The 17,118-nt window shown below is 36.3% G+C and overlaps 1 protein-coding gene across 1 annotated transcript in view; it reads left to right on the forward strand.

Moving 5' to 3' along the window:
• Positions 1 to 17,118, forward strand: part of LOC126716791 (uncharacterized) — a 55,297-nt gene that overhangs the window by 31,665 nt on the left and 6,514 nt on the right. The gene's annotated exons all lie outside the window — the stretch shown is intronic.

The following is a 17,118-nucleotide window of genomic DNA, read 5'->3' on the forward strand; positions in this document are numbered from 1 at the left end:
TCAAGAAAACGCGGCCTCAGAACAGAATTAGAGCCGCGTTTTCAACACGCGGCTTCAGGACTAGTCCCTAGGCCGCGTTTTTATCTAAAAAAACGCGGCCTCAGAACCTGTCTATAGCCCCGCGTAAAAAACGCGACCTTAAGGTTCTGTGAAGCCGCGTTTTTAAAAACGCGGCTTTAGGCTCAACCTTGGGCCGCATTTTAAAAATGCGGCCACAGTAAAAGAAGACCAAAAAAAAAAAAAAAAAAAAGTTTCAGGAAAAATAAAATGCGGAGGTCCTTAGGCCGCGTTTTTATCTCAAAAAAACGCGGCCTCAGAAGCTGGCTATGGCCCCGCGTATAAAACGCGGCCTTAAGGTTCTCCTTGGGCCGCATTTATGAAAACGGGGCTTTAGCCGCACCTTGGGCCGCGTTTTCTATGGCCGCGGGTTAAAAAACGCGGCCCAAGGCCCCCGCGTTTTGTAGTGCGTCCTATTGAGAAACCAAACATACCGTTGTGATCATTGAAATCTCAATATCATTTTTATGATATATGATGGATGAGTTAGTGACTAAAATTCCACCATGATTTTGGGTATATTAAATAATCATCCCGTTCTCTTCCAAAATCAAAATATGAATGCAAAATAGAGTATCTACAATATCAAGTTGCATCACCAAATTGTAGTAAACTTTTAAATAAAAACAATAGCTTAATTGTTCTTATCAACTTTTTCTCTACTTCTTTATCAATTCTTTGGATATATGCAAAAACTTACTAATAGTTAATATCATCTCTCTCTCTCTCTCTCTCTCTCTCTTTGTAGGATATCTCTCAAGCTCAAAAAGAAAATTCAATTATCTTCTTGTGCTTACTTATGTTTTTCATATGAACTCTGATTTTTTAACCTTTAATGCTCATAAATATAATCCAACTACTAAAGATTTGTTTGGATACTACTTATTGCTGAGAACTGAAAATACTGTAACAAAATAATTTTTAAATGTGTGAATAGTATCGTGAGACCCATTTTTAATGAAAGTTTCACTGAAAAAAGAGGTTTGTGAGTCTTGTGAACAGTGCATGGGACCCATTGATAGACGCTGGATGCAGCTAAAAAATCATTTTAGCTGTATCCAAATGTTCACTAACTTGCTCTTAGTTGCGTTTTTCATATTAATTTATTTTTTATAATGTTAATTGTGACTATCAACAAATCTTTTTCTCTAATAAATCCTAGGTGGATTAGAAATCTAACTTCAATACAATTTAAAATTTATATCTAATGAATTTCTTTCAACTTCCTCTATTCTCTATTTCCCCTCACACAATTACCATCCCGAAATTTCTAAGAACCCTTCTTAAATTTCTAAGATCCATTTTTTTACCTGCCTATCGACTTTGCAAGTATGCATTTGTCTTCTTTGTTTTTGCTTTTTTTTTTTTTTTTTTTTCATCATCATCAAATGATTAGTGTAGGGACACGATTTGTTTAATGGCCCAAGAGTGACGTTGGGCTCGTATGCAAAGGACCCCAACAATATGATTTGTAGAGAGTGGGCTTGAAAGGCATGACCTTGGGCACAGGTGAACGGTTTGATCGTGGCGTCTATGGAAATTCTTATATGGGCGGGCCTGGCTTGACTAGCTAAGCCCTCCATTGGAACGGGTTGTGGGACTCCAGTCCTCGGACGCTGTCCTAGGATCCTTATATCCTTTCCTCTCTCCATTTTACCGGGGGAGAGACCCCCCTTTCCTTCTGGGGGGTTTTTCCTTTTATACTAGTGTTTCTTTTCTTCCTTCGAGTTCACGTGTAAGTCTCACTTTTTTTGGGGTGCAGACCTGTCCTGTCAACCCATACCCAGTATGGTTTGGGGTCGCTGGGAAAATTAAAGGGTATGGTTTAGAGTATGGACTTGTCAGATACAGGGCTTGGTATTATAATGTTGGCAGCTTTTTCCCTTACCCTGCCCCTGAACTCAGTTTCCCCCTTTTTTCAGGCATTTCGGGAGGTGCCGAGCAAGAGGTCGTCCTCGGCAATGGCTCTCCTCAGCTTGGGCCCTAGGCCCTGGGCCCCTATGTAGAGTGGGCCTGGGCCGCGAATTCACTAGCCCCACAATAGCCCCTCAAAATCCTGCTGCCCGACTTTTAGTTGGGGATGAGGATTTTGATAATGCTGGGCCCACATCACGACTCACTCAGATTATGTACTTTTTGATGTTTGGGCTTTTCCATTTGCATAGGAGATGCACCGAATTAAGAGGCATTCCTTTAGTCTTTAGTCACGCAATGCCCTTTGACGTTCCAGTGTTCGAGACGCGCCTTCACGAGAATCTTTTTATCTTACGGTTGCAGGTGGCGCTGGGAATTGAGCCAAAACCATTTTGTCTGTAGCGTTCCTCGGAACTCTGCGTAAATTAAATACCACCTCCTTGTCTTTTAAATAAATAGGATATGAGGTTGCTCCACTTACACATAAATCCTTCAGCTTCCTCCCAGACCATAATCCTTCAGCCATAATCACAGCCTCCATATCCGGTGTTATCCACCCTTAGAGTAATATGCTTGAGGCACAGGTTGGGGTGAAGGAACTCCATCCGCCACAGAGGCGCCGGGTCCTTCCGAGACTCAAGGTAGCGTGGTCTGGGCAAGGGAGGCACAGATTCAAGAAAATCTTCCGTCTTGACAAAGGGGGAAATGGTGTTTCTCCTTCTTTTAGTCAAAATCCGAAGCAGGTACTGGTCGCACCAGATTCTTGGTGCATCAGAAGAAAGATTTTCCGCCATCAGCGCCATCTACGATACCGCAAGCGTGGTTCCGTGGAGGCTCACCAACTTCCAGTTCTCTGCACCTCTTCTTCAACAACGTTAGCCCGAAGCCGAGCTCTCTACACCTTTTCTTCAATGGTGCAGGCCCCACGTTGGGTTCTTTGGCTGCCTGAGTTATAGGCATGTAAAAGTGTTGAGGAATGGTTCTCCTTGAACAACGTCTTGAAGCAGCAGCCAACCTCTCCTCTGTACTACTTCCTCGGCTTTCTCTTTATTCTCTTGTATTTTCCTTTTCGCTTATGTAGTTAGCTCTAGTATAAGCTTACTCCAGCTTTTCATTGTTTGCTGTACTATTTCTTTGTCTTAATAAAAGATGGATTTATTTTTATTTATTTATTTTGCAAGTACTTTTCCTTTCGACAGCAACTACTTTGTAAACGGGTGCACCATGTATGTATCTTCCTTTAATGATGCTTAAAACATGAAAACTTGAAACAGAACCTTACCAATTGAGATAACGGCTTAATGCCCCATAATGCCCGCGCGGCAACCGTCCGAGAACGATAAATACTAAATATTTCATCCGAGAGGGTAGCCGAGCAGCGAGGGACTTTAATTGTGTTTTGTCAACGTATGGCCCTATGTTGCAGCTGCACCGATCCCCTTGGCACTGAGAATCCGAGGGTAGGCTGGGGAATCCACATATTCCTGGAATTAGCCCAACTATCAAATGGGGAATTCCTTCTCAGGGTAGATTCTAGAGGCCATCTAACGTCCAGGTTGTGTTTCAACCCCGTATTGTCTCCTCTAAGTAGTTGGTTTCCCCAGAGTTGGTTCTGTCCAAAACTTGTATTTGTTCTTGTAAGTAGTTGGTTTCCCCAGAGGCTTGAGTCCGAGAACCATACAAGGCCTTGGTTCTGTCCAAAACTTGTATTTTTTCTTGTAAGTAGTTGGTTTCCCCAGAGGCTTGAGTCCGAAGACCATACAAGGCCTTGGTTCTGTCCAAAACTTGTATTTTTTCTTGTAAGTAGTTGGTTTCCCCAGAGGCTTGAGTCCGAGGACCATACAAGGCCTTGGTTCTGTCCAAAACTTGTATTTTTTCTTGTAAGTAGTTGGTTTCCCCAGAGGCTTGAGTCCGAGGACCATACAAGGCCTTGGTTCTGTCCAAAACTTGTAGTTTTTCTTTTTAAGTATTTGGTTTCCCTAGAGGTTTGAGTCCAAAGACCATACAAGACCTTGGTTCTGTCCAAAACTTGTAGTTTTTTCTTGTAAGTAGTTGGTTTCCCCAGAGGTTTGAGTCTGAGGACCATACAAGGCCTTGGTTCTGTCCAAAACTTGTATTTTTTCTTGTAAGTAGTTGGTTTCCCCAGAGGCTTGAGGCCGAAGACCATACAAGGCCTTGGTTCTGTCCAAAACTTGTATTTTTTCTTGTAAGTAGTTGGTTTCCCCAGAAGCTTGAGTCCGAGGACCATACAAGGCCTTGGTTCTGTCCAAAACTTGTATTTTTTCTTGTAAGTAGTTGGTTTCCCCAGAGGCTTGAGTCCGAGGACCATACAAGGCCTTGGTTCTGTCCAAAACTTGTATTTTTTCTTGTAAGTAGTTGGTTTCCCCAGAGGCTTGAGTCCAAAGACCATACAAGGCCTTGGTTCTGTCCAAAACTTGTATTTTTTCTTGTAAGTAGTTGGTTTCCCCAGAGGCTTGAGTCCGAGGACCATACAAGGCCTTGGTTCTGTCCAAAACTTGTATTTTTTCTTGTAAGTAGTTGGTTTCCCCAGAGGCTTGAGTCCGAAGACCATACAAGGCCTTGGTTCTGTCCAAAACTTGTAGTTTTTTCTTGTGAGTAGTTGGTTTTCCCAGAGGCTTGAGTCCGAGGACCATACAAGGCCTTGGTTCTGTCCAAAACTTGTATTTTTTCTTATAAGTAGTTGGTTTCTCCAGAAGCTTGAGTCCGAGGACCATACAAGGCCTTGGTTCTATCCAAAACTTGTAGTTTTTCTTTTAAGTAGTTGGTTTCCCCAGAGGCTTGAGTCCGAAGACCATACAAGGCCTTGGTTCTGTCCAAAACTTGTAATTTTTTCTTGTAAGTAGTTGGTTTCCCCAGAGGCTTGAGTCCGAGGACCATATAAGGCCTTGGTTCTGTCCAAAACTTGTATTTTTTTTTTTAAGTAGTTGGTTTCCCTAGAGGCTTGAGTCCGAGGACCATACAAGGCCTTGGTTCTGTCCAAAACTTGTATTTTTTCTTGTAAGTAGTTGGTTTCCCCAGAGGCTTGAGTCCGAGGACCATACAAGGCCTTGGTTCTATCCAAAACTTGTAGTTTTTATTTTAAGTAGTTGGTTTCCCTAGAGGCTTGAGTCCGAAGACCATACAAGGCCTTGATTCTGTCCAAAACTTGTAGTTTTTTCTTGTAAGTAGTTGGTTTCCCCAGAGGCTTGAGTCCGAGGACCATACAAGGCCTTGGTTCTGTCCAAAACTTGTATTTTTTCTTGTAAGTAGTTGGTTTCCCCAGAGGCTTGAGTCCGAGGACCATACAAGGCCTTGGTTCTGTCCAAAACTTGTATTTTTTCTTGTAAGTAGTTGGTTTCCCCAGAGGCTTGAGTCCGAGGACCATACAAGGCCTTGGTTCTATCCAAAACTTGTATTTTTTCTTGTAAGTAGTTGGTTTCCCCAGAGGCTTGAGTCCGAGGACCATACAAGGCCTTGGTTCTGTCCAAAATTTGTATTTTTTCTTGTAAGTAGTTGGTTTCCCCAGAGGCTTGAGTCCGAGGACCATACAAGGCCTTGGTTCTGTCCAAAACTTGTATTTTTACTTGTAAGTAGTTGGTTTCCCCAAAGGCTTGAGTCCGAAGACCGTACAAGGCCTTGGTTCTGTCCAAAACTTGTAGTTTTTTCTTGTAAGTAGTTGGTTTCCCCAGAGGCTTGAGTCCGAGGACCATACAAGGCCTTGGTTCTATTCAAAACTTGTAGTTTTTCTTTTAAGTATCTATTGATTTAATTTCCAAAGGTTAGCCCCTTGACCTAGGTGGGGAGGGGTTAGCTTGATGTTGGAAGTCCCTAGAATTGCCTGTGCCCTTGGCACTGCCAGGCATAGCTCCTAGTGGGAACTTATGTTGGAACAACAACAACATGTCGCTGGTAATGAAGGCACCCTCATAGACCCTTTCTTGACAAAGGCTCAACTTCGCCGCTGCTTGAGCCAACGCGCAAGCCTCCCCACAGACGGCGCCAATTGTAGGGACACGATTTGTTTAACGACCCAAGAGTGACGTTGGGCTCGTATGCAAAGGACCCCAACAATATGATTTGTAGAGAGTGGGCTTGAAAGGCATGACCTTGGGCACAGTTGAACGGTTTGATCGTGGCGTCTATGGAAATTCTTATATGGGCGGGCCTGGCTTGACTAGCTAAGCCCTCCATTGGAACAGGTTGTGGGACTCCAGTCCTCGGACGCTGTCCTAGGATCCTTATATCCTTTCCTCTCTCCATTTTACCGGGGGAGAGACCCCCCTTTCCTTCTGGGGGGTTTTTCCTTTTATACTAGTGTTTCTTTTCTTCCTTCGAGTTCACGTGTAAGTCTCACTTTTTTTGGGGTGCAGACCTGTCCTGTCAACCCATACCCAGTATGGTTTGGGGTCGCTGGGAAAATTAAAGGGTATGGTTTAGAGTATGGACTTGTCAGATACAGGGCTTGGTATTATGATGTTGGCAGCTTTTTCCCTTACCCTGCCCCTGAACTCAGTTTCCCCCTTTCTTCAGGCATTTCGAGAGGTGCCGAGCAAGAGGTCGTCCTTGGCAATGACTCTTCTCGGCTTGGGCCCTAGGCCCTGGGCCCCTATGTAGAGTGGGCCTGGGCCACGAATTCACTAGCCCCACAATTAGGTTTTGTGCATAGGACATATCCCATGTAGATAAAATGCTCTCTATGGAATATGGATTAGTTAAACTTTTGAATTTTGTTCATACGAAGCTGTTATTCTAACTTTCTAAGACCTTTTTTCTTCTTCTTTTTTCCTAGGTACATTTTAGATTATTTCATGTACGAGTAATTCATATTGTTTATTTGGAGGGTATTTCTTTTTCTTTTCTTTTCTTTTTTTTGTTTAAAATGCTCTCTATGGATTAATTAAAATTTCAAATTTGTTTATATGAAGTTATTGCTATTTTAATTTTACCTATGTATTTTAATTTATTTCATGCAATCCATTCTGAGTAATTTTTATTTTTGAGATCTTTAGTCTTTATTCTTTTTTCTTTAGATATTTTAGTTATTTAATGCAATCCATATATGACCATCAATATAATTCTAGTTCTTCGTTAGGATATTTCCTTTGACAGTAGACCAAATCAACTTTTGCCAACCTTAGAAAAAGCTAGAACATATTATTGCATGGAAAAAAACTTACATACAGTACTTTATGAACTTTTGTAGAGCGTGAAATTTTCATGTCAAACCACTAAATTCATGTAGTATGTTTAAGACAGCTAATTACAAGACATCACATGCTACTTAGTGGGTTCCACTATCATTATTCAAAGGCCAATGATAATATTTCAAGTGTCAAAGAATAAAATTTACGAAAAATACCTAAGAGCCTATCACACATTGTCATGCATTAATTTAAATGACATAAGCAGTATAATTAAAAACTACCATGTGTTATTTTAAGTTTGAACACTATAGCTAATCAAATAATGTCATGTCTTCCTTGAAGAACAAGACATAAAATCCCTCCATTTAAATTATGACACATGTCATCAATGATAGTCAATCACGTGTCATTGCACCTCCCTAAGACTCCCATAAATAAAGACCCTCCTCAGTCTTATGGAGACACATTCATACACATTCAAAAGTCTCAAAACTCTGCTAGAATCAAGCTTCCAAGCCTCCAAGAAATTCAAACTTTGAATCTTAAGAACATTCAAAGAGTAACCATTCAAGTAATTTTCCTAGAGCTCAATGTGCACTAGAATCAAATTCAAAAGCGTTCAAAAACTTTAAGAGATTGCAAGTTAGTGAAGATCTACAGATTAAAGCCTCTAAAGTCTCCAAGAACTTCCACTACAATCTTCATAGACAAAGAAAATCTGAAGAATACACGAAGAATGTGAAAAACACATGAAGAACGAAGGATTCCTAACAAACACATAGTTAGAAATTCATCGTAATTTTGCTTCAAAAATCACTCAATCCATTTTTCGATCAAATTAAGGAGCATTTGGTGTTCGAATCAAGATAATATTTTAATCAAAGATTTTTCAAGGGGGTCAACTTAGAAGAGTATTCATTTGTAATAGAATTAAATTTTAGAGAATTGTACTTACTCATCCATCAATACAATTATACATTTGTGAAACTATTCGATTGTTTGATTTCCAAACTTGAAATTTAGTATTTAAAAATTTTGGCACGCCCGGTGGACATTTTCTACCTCTCATTCATGGAGTTAAGCATCACTAGTCATAGCAACATGAAGCCTCTAATACCTAACGAGAAGAAAGAAAGAAAGGAAGTGAAGAAGAATGACAAAAGTATAAGAGGAAGCACCAAGGACTTTGTTAGGTTTAAGATTCCTGTAAACTACATTGTTTAACTTAATTAATTAACCAAGTGAATACTTAGGTTTATTATTCAAATCTTGGTTAAAACAAAACAATCATATCATGCAAAGAAGCGGAAAAGTAAATAACACAATGATATGATGACCTAGGAAAACCAACCCGATAAAAAACTTGGGGAGGATTTAATCTAACTATCCTCAAGGTAAAAGGCAAATCCACTAGAAAAAAATTGAAGTTTACAATAAGACTTAGACCACTAACATCCTATTGCTATTACATGTAGAACTTACTACCATGACCATATAATAGCTCTGGATCCACAGACTACTTCTTTCCTTGGCCTTTGCAACACAAGCACCCACACTTGCGACTTTGAGATTCCACTCAAAGGTTTATCAACACAAACTCTCCTGGTTGTGACTCCAAGACCACCTTTGAAGGTTTAGATCATTAACACCCTTGATGACTAGAGCAGGCAGCAACTTCTACAACATCGGATCTTGAATTTCTTCAAGGAATAACACCTGTAGAAGACATGAGAAAGCTTTTTGGGTACAAAACCCTAGATACAAAAGAGGCACACTCTTCTCTCTCTAAAAAGCCCTTTTTAAATACTGCTTAGGGTTTTCTTTATATACTAGAAGAAGTAGATCTGAAACCCTAATTCTTTTTGGGCTTGAATTGCTGTTGGGCCGAACTTAAAATTCTAAAGACTTGTATTTCGATAAGTTGAGCCTGTTTCTCGATTGGTCGAACCAGACAGTTTCTGATCTTGACTTGTATCACCTTGAGCATTGAATCTTGACTCTAGGATCTATATCTAGACAAGTTTTTGTTCACGGTTTGCTAATTGTTCTAAACTTTTAGAGCCTAACAATCTCCCCCTTTGGCAATCTGTGACAAAATTTACATATAAAATGAAATACTCAAATACAAGAACAACCCAATACAATAAAAATGCCCAAATACATCACAAATCCCAATCTAAGACTCCTAACCTAGAGGTTGCAAGAAGAGGTAGAAGATCTTGATCAGAATGTATCTGTCTTTTTTGAAACACTTAAAAGAACACATCAACACATGTATGGAAAGAAAGACATATAGGTGCGGTTTGGATACACGGCACGTTTACGTTTTGCGCGTTTGCGCGTTTTCCTTCCCTTTTTTTCTTTTTTTTTTTTTTTTTTTTTTTTTTTTTTGCTTCAGCCACAGTTGTTGACCTAGTCAACTATGAACAGTGCACTCGTGCACTGTTCATGGGTCCTAAAAACTTCATTTTTCAGCAACTTTTTCATTAAAAATGGGTCCCACAGTACTATTCACACATTTAAAGATTATTTTGTTATAGTATTTTCAGTTTTCAGTTTTCAATTTTCAGCAAAATAAGTTCTATTCAAACAGACCCATAAACAATATGAATCAATAATTAAAAAAAAAAAAAAAAACAAAAACCAAAAGTAAACTAACTCTCTTCCTAAGTTAGATACATCAAAAAATTTTATTTTTCCCCCTTTCAAAAACAATTTCAACTCCTCCTAAACAAAACAAACAGGATTCCTATATTTCATTTATTTACCCCCCTTTTTGTCATGTATTGACAAAGACAACCGAATAAGAAGGTAGACAGAAAACATACGCAATAGAGAATAATAGAAAATAGAGAATTAAGGGAATACAAAACAATTCTACCCTATAGAAAATAGAGACAACTCCCCCATGAAGAGCAACAACTCCCCCTATAAACAACAAAGGTTAAAAACAAGCTTCTCCCCCTATAAAAATAGGAAAAACTAAACAAGTTTGGGGATAAAATAGTTTTGGGGAAAATTTAGGTGGGAACTAATAAAAAGACACAAACCAAACTTAAAAAAACTAAGTTGGGAATTCACTTGAAGAAAAATATTCTATCTTTCAATAAAAGCAAACTTGACACTATGTGACTCATAAACAAATGCATAAGAAGAGAAAATATTTGCACATTTATTATCTATCATATCTCTTAAAAAAAATATTTTCTGTAGTTCACACAAAAAAAAAAAAAAAAAAAAAAACTAAAATGTACAGAACTCAAAAATTAATCAATTAATTTTTAAATCAAGTTGAGTATCCAATTTAGCAAAGTGTATGCATGTTATGTGTGAAAACAATGAGAGATATCATTGCAAAACTGTAAGATGGATACAAAAAACAATACAATACATGTGAATCCTAAATACAAATGATGCATGAAAAAAAAATTGGTCAAAAATCTAAAAACTAAAAATTTTCCAGTTTCGATCGATCGAACATCAATCAAAGCAACCCAAAGGCAAACTTCAAAAACATAGAAAATTTCAATTGATCGAAAAATAGATTTGATCGATTGAGACTCTGAAAAACAGAATTTTTTGAAAAATAGAAATTTTTCTGCAAAACCATTCTTTAAAAAGATTTTTCATGAATGATATGCATGTAAATGATTCCAAAAGTTTCTAAAACACATTAAATTTGCATCAAACATCACAAAGTGCATAATCTTGGATGGCCACATTAGTTTACACACAATCTCATGTACAAAGCTTAGCAAAGATTTACTTATGGTGTGTGCAACTAGTAAGTGTATGAGATACATAAAAGGTGATATGTAGATAGTAATCTATATGTTTTTAGACCCCTTAAACACAAACAGATTAATCTAGTTATTTAGCTAAGTGATTAACTTAGGTAAATTATTCAGATCTAGGTTAACATAGATAAATCATATCATTGAAACAGTGCAGAAAATAAATAATACAACGATATGATAAAAACCTTTGAGAGAAATTGAGGGAAAATGACAAAAAATTCGTCTTTGAATCTGGATCGGTCGAAGAGAAAGAGAAAGAGCTTTTGAAAAATTTTGAATAGTGAAGAACATGTGAAAAACTCATGTTTTAAAAACTCTCTGAACGATTTTTCATTGATCGAAAAATAAATTTGATCGATTGAAAATTACATTTGATTGATCTAACAGTGATCGAGCATTGATCGAGCCAGGCAGATTCAAACCAAATTTTTAATCACAATTTCGATCAGTCGAACAACAAGTTCGATCGATCGAAAATCTGGAAAAATCATATTTTTTAAAGACATAGCATTTTAATACAGAAACTCCTCAAAGCACAAAATTTTATGAATAAAATGCATGAGTATGAGATGAAAAATTTTCCAAAAACCCTTGAATTTAACCCAAATCTTCCAAAACACAAGATTTCCAATCAATTTGTCACCAATTCTCAAACTTTAAACACAGTTTACATTAAAACCAAGGAACGTTTAATCTTTGATGGCCACAACAAGATCGCACACAATACATTGTACCAAGTTTAGTAAAGAGTAACTTGTGTAGTATGTGTAACTAGCAAAAACTTGAGATACATGTGAGATGATAAGTAAATAGTGATCAATCACAATTTCTACAAAATTCATCACATAATTTTGAAAGAGATTGTCACCTAAAAAGTTACATTATATAACTTTCACATCTCCTAGAATAAAAGCTTGCAATCATATAAGTTTCTTGATTTGTCTCATAATGTACACACCAATTTTATTTGATTTGAAACTTATTAAAATAATCAGGATAATGTACACACCAATTTTATTTGATTGTGAATTTATTATAGCCCAATAATGTACACACCAATTTTAGTTTTTAATCCGAGGCTACGCCTTATGTTCTTTTTGTGCATGTGCTACATTTTATCGAGCACAAAATCTTATGATATGCACTAAGGTGTTCATAATTAGCTAATAAACAGTGGTGAGATGGTTATTTATGCCTCTCTCATTAAGTTTAAGTCCAACAATCAAAGGCATGTGACTTCAAAATCAAGATCAGGTGACTAAAAACTACAAACAACTCCCACACAACATGTACTACAAAACTTAAACTAGTAAAGTGTAATAAAATAAGCTCATCCAAGCTAAACAAAGTACAAAATATGTTATGTAAAGATAATATGGCCAACCTTGATTTCAAATCCAAGAAAAATAAATGCAAAACAAATTTTTCTATCCTTTTCCTCCTTTTATTTTTATTTTATTATTTTTTTTTTTTGAAAAGAATAACAAAAACAACATAGCATAAAATGTATGAATGTTATGCAATGCAAATCCTAGAAAAAAAAAAAAAAAAAGCAAAAACAACAAAGAGGAATGGTCACAAAGAATAGAGAGATGAAGCACAAGGACCATGAAATCCAAAGATGATCAAGGACACAGAATCACACCAATTACTTGATGAAGTGTCTCAAACTTACTTCTATCAAGAGGTTTGGTAAAGATATCAGCATTTTGATGTTCAGTAGGGATATACTCAAGAGCTACAATCTTTCTTTCAACAAGATCCCTAATAAAGTGATATCTAATTCTATGTATTTAGTCTTAAGGTGTTGAACAAGATTCTTAGAGATATTGATAGCACTAGAATTATCATAATAAACAACCATGGTGTCTTGTGTTATTTCATAATCACTTAAAAGCTTTTTCATCCAAAGAAGCTATTAATTACAACTTCCAACAGCAATATATTCTGCTTTTGCAGTAGACAGAGAGACAGAATTTTGCTTTTTATTCATCCAAGTAGCAAGATTGGCTCCTACATAAAAACACCCACCGGTGGTGCTTTTTCTATCATCGGCATTGCTAGCCCAATTAACGAGCCATGCAAAACATATTTGATGATGTGTTCCATAAAAATGTTGAATGCTATGTTGATGATCTAGTAGTTAAAACAAAAATGAGGAAAGACCATTTGATAGATCTGCACTCGGTGTTTGATCGCTTGAGTAAATATTAGCTTAAGATGAACCCCCTCAAATGTGTCTTGCATGACATCTGGAAAGTTCCTTGGATTTGTTCTAAGGCATCATGTATCAAGATTGATCAATTCAAAATTGATGCTATCCAAAAGATGCTAGAGTCTAAGAACCTACAAGAGCTCAAAAGCTTGCAAGGAAAACTTGCTTATATACGGTGATTTATCTCAAACCTAGATAGTTGTTGCCAACTCTTCAATAAATTGATGAAAAAGGATGTGTGCTTCAAATAAGATGAGGCTTGTAGTAATTCTTTTGTAAGCATCAAAAGATATTTGCTTAACCCTCTAGTCTTATGTGCTCTTATCATAGGAAAGCATTTGGTATATATATGGTAGCACAAGAGAAATCTCTAGGAGCTTTCATGGTGCAAGAGAATGATGAGGGTAAATAGCAAGCTCTTTATTATTTAAGTTGAACCCCTAAGCTCTTTGGCTACTGGTTTTGTGATGAACAAAATCAAAAAATCATCAAAAGTAAAAATTTGATATTTAATGAACAAGTTATGTATAAGGATAGATCAACTGTAGTGTCAAATGCTACAAGGATAGATAAAAAGAAGTCTATGTTTGTCAACTTTGATGGATTGATTGAGAGTACTATCAAGACAAGAGGTGTAGAAGATAATAAAAATGTAAATTCTCAAGTAGATCTGAGTATACTTGTAGCTGCGTTCGTAAATCTTTGAGGATTACTAGACCCCCACAGTGTTATTCACCATCTCTAAATTATATCTTGTTGACTGACAGTGGTGAGCCAAAGTGTTATGATGAAGACTTTTAGGATGAAAATTCAAGCAAGTAGGAGTTAGCCATGAAGTATAAGATGGATTTCTTGTTAGGAAATCAAACACTGGAACTGACTGAACTGCCAACAGGATGAGCATGATGGTAGTAAGTGCTACAAGGCCAGATTAGTTGTCAAAGGTTTTCAGCAAAAGAAAGGTATTGACTACTCATAAATATTTTCTCCAATTACGAATATGTAAACATTTAGATTGGTACTGAGAATGGTGGCTGCAAAAAATCTACATCATGAGCAGTTAGATGTGAAAACATCATTCCTTCATGGTGATTTGGAGGAAGACATTTACATGTGTCAGCCACAAGGCTTCACTGTTTAGGAATTTGAGAGTCTAGTTTGCAATCAAAGAAAGAGCTTGTATGGCTAAAAACAAGATCCAAGACAATGGTACAAGAAATCTGGTAGTTTTATGTGTAGAATTGAGTTCAAGAGATGTGAAGCTCATCATTGTTGCTATGTTAAGTTATTTGACAATTTTTATATCATTTTACTTCTATATGTGGATGATATGCTCATTGTAGTGTCTAACATTGAGGAGATTAATAATTTGAAGAAGCAGTTGTCAAAAAAGTTTGCAATGAAGCATTTAGGAGCTACAAAACCAATCCTTAATTTGAGAATCATTAGAGACAAGACTAATGGTACACTAAAACTTTCACAGATTGAGTATGTGAAGAAAGTTCTTAGTAGATGTAACATGAATGAAGCTAAACCAATTAGCACACCCTTGGGTAGTCATTTTAGACTAAGTAAAGAATAGTCACCAAAGAGGAAGGAAAAAAGGGACCATATGATCAAGATACCCTATGCCTTAGCTATTAGTAGTCTAATATATGCTATGATGTGTACAAGACCAGACATTGCACATGTAGTGGGAGTTGTGAGTAGATACATGAGTCGACCATGAAAGCAGTATTGGGAGGTAGTCATGTGGATTCTAAGGTATTTGAGAGGCTTATCAGATACATGTCTTTGCTTCACAGGTTCATGTTTGAAACTGCAAGATTATGTAGATGCTGACTTAGCAAGTGATATTGACAGCAAGAAGAGTACTAATGAGTTTGTATATACTTTGAGTGTTACAACTATATCTTGGAATTCAAATCTACAGAAGATGGTTGCTCTGTCTATTATAGAAGTTGAGAATGTTGCATCGACTAAATCTACAAAGGAGATAATTTGGCTACATAGTTTCTTAGATGAATTGGGTAAGAAGCAAGAGATGTGTATTCTACACAGTGATAGTTAGAGCACTATTTTTCTTGCTAAAAATTAGGTTTTTCATTCAAAGTCAAAGCATATACGTATAAGATACCACTTTATTTTTTTATATTATTGAAGATGAATTTCTGATACTTGAGAAGATTTGTAGATCTAAGAATTCAACAGATATGTTGACTAAGGGTGTCACCATTGAGAAGTTGAAGTTATGTGCAGTTTCAGTTTGTCTTCAAACTTGAGGACCGGAGGATGATTTATAGTGATGGTGGATTTATTTTGGAGGTATGTGGATGGTGTTGGTGATTGAACTAGTCTCCAAGTGGTAGATTTGTTGGGCTATGTGGAGCATAGTTGTGTTTGTTGACAGAATTTCTGAGGCTTTAGCCCATTGCGAATTCTTTGTACAGGATGTAAAATACCGTTGTTTTATATTAGGGTTTGGCGTGTTGTTTTGAGAGAGAAAAACTATATTGCTACATCTTATATTTTCCCTAAAAATAGTGAAATCACTACAACTTCGTGAACATAGGCAAATTTCTGAACAACGTAACTATTGTCTTGCGTGATTTTTTTCTTTGGAGCATATTTTTTCTCTATTTTTGCTTCTTGTAAATTTGGAAATTTCGTATTTATTCCCTACAAAAGAAAGATTTCTATCATGAAATATAGGATTTTTATCTAATTTATCATTTCATTACATTATTCATTCACTAATCCAAACTTTACCCTTGAAAATAGCACTAGGTGTGTGAATTGGGCTCAAAGTGTGTGAGAAGTTGCTAGGTTGTGAATTTTGCTAGGTTAAGAGATCTCTAAACTCAACAACTCATTTCGCTACTAAACTTGTTGTTTACCCTCAATGAAATATTGGCAGTTTATTTAAAGGAAACTTATTCAACAAAGAATTCTAGGCTCGACTTGCCTTCTTAAATCATCCATAGCTAACCGATCTTACCTTGACACATAGCCGAATCATTAAGAAAGAACCATAGAAAATTCGAACAAATTATTCTACCGCATCATATATATATATATATATATAGTCAAAGCAAAGAGAAAAACTATTTAAAATCTAGAATTGAAGTATAATTTTGTGTCATGTGTCAAATCAGTTTTTTAATTTTGGTCCTTTCTTAACAATCAAAGATTTTGTTAGTTTTGAATTAAGAAATATATATATATATATATATATATTATTTATTTGATTTATGAAGGATAGTTTGCCTACTTCTAGCTGTTCCAAGGAACCTTGTAGCACCTCGACCCGCTTACTCAAGTCTTGTATGGATATGTAGGAAGGGGTGCCCTTAGGTTTATGTAGGGGTTGTGTTTGTTCGCTAAAAGAACTCTTAGCATTTGAAAGAGTGAGTATTATTTTGAATATGAATTGAGTAAAATAATTCAAGAATAAAATCTTATAAAACTATAATTAAAAAACTTTAATAGTGATTATAATTAACATAATTGATAATTTAGGGGGAAACTGAACTTTAAGAATATAATTTTAAAGGAAACATTGTTAGCCTCTAAAAATTGAACTCATATTTATTTATTTATTTATTTATTTATTTTAATGGCCCAACAAGAATAAAAATATAATGGTCAAAACCATAGTTTCTAAAATCGACTCTAAAGCATAACACAAAGACCAAAGTCATAAAGTATACATAATAAAAGAAAACCAAATTATACTACAACAAAGGCCAAACTATGGTGAAAAACCAAAAAAACAACCAAGCAAAATAAAACATGTATTTTATAAAACAAAAAATGAATAAAAAGTAGTAATACGAATAAACTACTACTATATAGCAAGAGCTAGAGCTAGAACTACATGATATCAAATTTGAGATACTAATGGTCCAGTAGACTAGCAATTTGATGTTAAGTGTCCCTATATTTTATATGTGCTTCAATTTGTACTAAGTGTCACTCCATTTCATTTGTA

Source organism: Quercus robur, chromosome 3 (genome assembly GCF_932294415.1).
Source record: "Quercus robur chromosome 3, dhQueRobu3.1, whole genome shotgun sequence".
NCBI classification, from domain to species: Eukaryota; Viridiplantae; Streptophyta; class Magnoliopsida; order Fagales; family Fagaceae; genus Quercus; species Quercus robur.